The sequence below is a fragment of the Sardina pilchardus genome, chromosome 15, assembly GCF_963854185.1.
Source record: "Sardina pilchardus chromosome 15, fSarPil1.1, whole genome shotgun sequence".
Taxonomy (NCBI): Eukaryota; Metazoa; Chordata; class Actinopteri; order Clupeiformes; family Clupeidae; genus Sardina; species Sardina pilchardus.
The window spans coordinates 1,928,323-1,933,322 of NC_085008.1; the positions used below are offsets into that span (position 1 = coordinate 1,928,323).

At 48.4% G+C, this 5,000-nt stretch overlaps 1 protein-coding gene across 1 annotated transcript in view; it reads left to right on the forward strand.

Annotated features, from left to right (window-relative positions):
• The window catches only part of xpr1a (xenotropic and polytropic retrovirus receptor 1a), an 82,626-nt gene that overhangs the window by 45,131 nt on the left and 32,495 nt on the right, over positions 1–5,000 (forward strand). The gene's annotated exons all lie outside the window — the stretch shown is intronic.

The following is a 5,000-nucleotide window of genomic DNA, read 5'->3' on the forward strand; positions in this document are numbered from 1 at the left end:
TGAAATCCTCCACCGGAGGATCAGTAGTGAGTTAGCCGTCTCTTCATCTGGTGTGATTGGATTGGAGCCGAGGGGTCAGCAGTGAGTTAGCCGCCTCTTCATGTGGTGTGATTGGATTGGAGCCGAGGGGTCTCAGGCTGCTCGCCGCTCATTGATCTGCCCAACCAGGTTTGTATGACGAGCAGATATTACTGTAGTGTGCTCAGGTCCGTTTGACGAGCAGATATTACTGTAGTGTGCTCAGGTGTGTTTGAGGAGCAGATATTACTGTAGTGTGCTCAGGTCTGTTTGATGAGCAGATATTACTGTAGTGTGCTCAGGTGTGTGTGACGAGCAGATATTACTGTAGTGTGCTCAGGTGTGTGTGACGAGCAGATATTACTGTAGTGTGCTCAGGTCTGTTTGATGAGCAGATATTACTGTAGTGTGCTCAGGTCCGTTTGACGAGCAGATATTACTGTAGTGTGCTCAGGTGTGTGTGACGAGCAGATATTACTGTAGTGTGCTCAGGTGTGTGTGACGAGCAGATATTACTGTAGTGTGCTCAGGTGTGTGTGACGAGCAGATATTACTGTAGTGTGCTCAGGTGTGTGTGACGAGCAGATATTACTGTAGTGTGCTCAGGTGTGTGTGACGAGCAGATATTACTGTAGTGTGCTCAGGTCCGGTGGATCACTGCTGACGTAGGAAGAGCGGCAACTGACCACCGTCCGTACTGGTCCACACTGACCACCCCCGTACTGGTCCACACACAGGCGAAGATAGGGGGGCAGGGGAGAACTAAACACACACACACACACACACACACACACACACACACACAAATCCACACACACATCCTGCAGTGCAGAGTGGAGGAAACACCAAAGCGCTGTCATGTCATGTCTCTGTTCTAGCAGCTCAGTAGCACGCCACCACACACACACACACACACACACACACACACACACAGTCTGGGAGACACCAATCTCACACACACTCAGTAGCACGCCACCACACACACACACACACAGTCTGGGAGACACCAATCTCACACACACTCAGTAGCACGCCACCACACACACACACACAGTCTGGGAGACACCAATCTCACACACACTCAGTAGCACGGCACCACACACACACACACAGTCTGGGAGATATCAATCTCACACACACTCAGTAGCACGGCACCAGACACACACTCGCTGGGAGATACCAAGCTCACACACGCCACCACACACACACACTCACTGGGAGATATGAATCTCACACACATTGGGAGCACATAGCAGGGAGTCAGCCCCAGGAGCTTACTGTTGCAGTCTGCTCTCCAGACAGGTGTGTGTGTGTGTGTGTGTGTGTGTGTGTGTGTGTGTGTGTGTGTGTGTGTGTGTGTGTGTGTGTGTGTGTGTGTGTGTGTGTGTGTGTGTGTGTGTGTGTGTGTGTGTGTGTGTGTGTGTGTGTGTGTGTGTGTGTGTGTGTGTGTGTGTGTGTGGCTGCTCGCTGTACCTGGGTTTTACAGCACCGTGGTAGAGGAAGGTATGGCTGGCCTTCGTGTAGTCAGTAGATATCAGGACTCCTGCGGTGTGACCCGGCCGTCTAGTCTGTCCTGCCTGGAGGGGAGAGACATGTGTGTGTGTGTGTGTGTGTGTGTGTGTGTGTGTGTGTGTGTGTGTGTGTGTGTGTGTGTGTGTGTGTGTGTGTGTCTCACCCTGCTCCTCAACACACGTCTGGTGTTCTGGTGTGTGTGTGTGTGTGTGTGTGTGTGTGTGTGTGTGTGTGTGTGTGTGTGTGTGTGTGTGTGTGTGTGTGTGTGTGTGTGTGTGTGTGTGTGTGTCTCACCTGCTCCTCAACACACGTCTGGTGTTCTGGTGTGTGTGTGTGTGTGTGTGTGTGTGTGTGTGTGTGTGTGTGTGTGTGTGTGTGTGTGTGTGTGTGTGTGTGTCTCACCTGCTCCTCAACACACGTCTGGTGTTCTGTGTGTGTGTGTGTGTGTGTGTGTGTGTGTGTGTGTGTGTGTGTGTGTGTGTGTGTGTGTGTGTGTGTGTGTGTGTGTGTGTGTGTGTGTGTGTGTCTCACCTGCTCCTCAACACACGTCTGGTGTTCTGGTGTGTGTGTGTGTGTGTGTGTGTGTGTGTGTGTGTGTGTGTGTGTGTGTGTGTGTGTGTGTGTGTGTGTGTGTCTCACCTGCTCCTCAACACACGTCTGGTGTTCTGGTGTGTGTGTGTGTGTGTGTGTGTGTGTGTGTGTGTGTGTGTGTGTGTGTGTGTGTGTGTGTGTGTGTGTGTGTGTGTCTCACCTGCTCCTCAACACGCGTCTGGTGTTCTGGTGTGTGTGTGTGTGTGTGTGTGTGTGTGTGTGTGTGTGTGTGTGTGTGTGTGTGTGTGTGTGTGTGTGTGTGGGTGTGTGTGGGGGTGTGTGTGTGTGTGTGTGTGTGTGTGTGTGTGTGTGTGTGTGTGTGTGTGTGTGTGTGTGGGTGTGTGTGTGGGGGTGTGTGTGTGTGTGTGTGTGTGTGTGTGTGTGTGTGTGTGTGTGGGTGTGTGTGGGGGTGTGTGTGTGTGTGTGTGTGTGTGTGTGTGTGTGTCTCACCTGCTCCTCAACACGAGTCTGGAGTGGACCGCACAGGCTGGACTTTATGTGGACTCTCTACTCCTTAGTGGAGGTCTGCACAGGCTATTCAAACAGGGAAAATAAAAGGGCCATTATGGAAGGAGCATTTATACAGTGTTCTCTCCCTCTCTCTCTCCATCTCCCTCTCTCTATCTCTCTTTCCCTTCCTCACTTCCCCCTCTCTTTCTCTCTCTCTCTCTCTCTCTCTCTCTCTCTTGCTCACTCACTCTCTCTCTCGCACACTCACACTCTCTCTCTCTCTCTCTCTCTCTCTTGCTCACTCTCTCTCTCTCTATTAGAACATCTGATACAGTGTCTGTGGGAAAATGAAAAGGGTCTTTAAAATGGTCATAACTGCACCAGAGATGGATATAAAAATATTCATACTATCTATAAAATATCTATAAGAGATATAAAAATATCTATACTATCTATAAAATATCTTTAACAGATAAAAATATCCATACTATCTATAAAATATCTATAACAGATATAAAAATATCCATTCTATCTATAAAATATCTATAACAGACATAAAAATATTTAGTGCAAATATAGTCCAATAGTGCCCATTGTTAGTGTATAACACACGCTAGTGCAATATTGTCCTCTTTTTGCTTGTGGTCCCAGAGTGTGTTATCTTCCCCTTTCATCAGATGTCATCACCCACACTACCCCCCCCCCCCCCAGCCCAACAGCCCAACAGCCACCCCTCCCTCCTGCCCTGCCCCCCCCCCTCCCCAGACAGGGAGCACAGGGCTGCTATTTGATGGACAAGCTCTCGCTGCACATGGTGGATTGCACTTGTTGACATTCAGATGCAGAGTCCCTTTCCTAATGGTGTACATCGTGTCACAAATGATCTCTTGCTATTGTATCAACAGTCAGAGTGGTAATTAGCTCTGAAGAGCGCAAGATATACAGTACAGTATTTCTCCTCTCGATGTGGAGACTGCAGAAGTCAGTGTGGTTAGTCATCGGAATGCAGGGTGATGATGTTATGATGGTACGTTTATAAAGATGCCTCAGTGTGGTTAGTGTTTAGACTGCAGGGTGGTGATGTTATGATGGTACGTTTATAAAGATGCCTCAGTGTGGTTAGTGTTTAGACTGCAGGGTGATGGTGTTATGATGGTACGTTTATAAAGATGCCTCTGTGTGGTTAGTGTTTAAACTGCAGGGTGATGATGTTACTGTGTGGTTAGTGTTTAGACTGCAGGGTGATGATGTTACTGTGTGGTTAGTGTTTAGACTGCAGGGTGATGATGTTGGTTTTTATGTTTCTAAAGGTGCCTCTGTGTAATTCTCCTGGTGTGATGGAGAGAGCGAGCGCTCAACAGCCTTGGGAATGTGTGTCATGAAAAGGGGAACTGTATTGAGTAGAGCTGAACACCTCTCGATCTCCGGGTGTGTGTGTGTGTGTGTGTGTGTGTGTAGCCACTAAAAAGGGCACTAATGCAGTATAGAGCGTAAGCCTCCCACATGAAACCTCAGGGTTAGAGAGATCCATCCACCCACCCACACACACACATACATATAGTACTTACACACACATACACACACACACACACACACACACACACACACATACATATAGTACTTACTTACACACACACACACACACCCACACACACACACACACACACACACACACACACAGTATGCATCTCTCTCTTTTCATCTGTGTATGTCTACCCCTTTCATCTCTCTCTCTCTCCCGTTGTGGTTCCTCCTCTCTCCCCCTCTCTCTCTCTCCCCCTCTCTCTCCCATGGAGGTTCCCTCTCCCTCTCTCTCCACTCTCTCTCTCTCTCTCTCTCTCTCTCTCTCTCTCTCTCCATCTGTCTATCAATCAGGGGTATTCAATTGCTGCTCTATTCAATCAGCACACAATCGGCCTGATGAATAGAAATGTTCTCTCCTCTCTGCCTTCCTCCCGTGATATGTCTTTCTGTCTGTACTGCAGTCTGTTCTCTCTCTTTCTGTCTGTGTTTCTCTCTCTCTCTCTTTCTGTCTGTACTGCAGTCTGTTCTCTCTCTTTCTGTCTGTGTTTCTCTCTCTCTCTCTTTCTATCTGTACTGCAGTCTGTTCTCTCTCTTTCTGTCTGTGTTTCTCTCTCTCTTTCTGTCTGTTGTTCATGCTCTGTATCTGTCTGTACTTCAGTTTGTTGTTCTCTCTCTCGGACTGTTTCCCTTTTCTCTCTCTCTGTTTCTGTCCGTATTTCAGTCTGTTTCTTTTCTGTCTGTGTTTCTGTCTTTGTTTTCCTTGTTTGTCCTCTGTCCTTGGGAGTCTCATTCATATTCTGCTGTTATTAAGTGTGTTTGGGGGTGGGCGCTCTGTGCGTGTGTGCGTGTGTGTGTGTGTATGTGTGTGTGTGTGTGTGTGTGTGTGTGTGTGTGTGTGTGTGTGT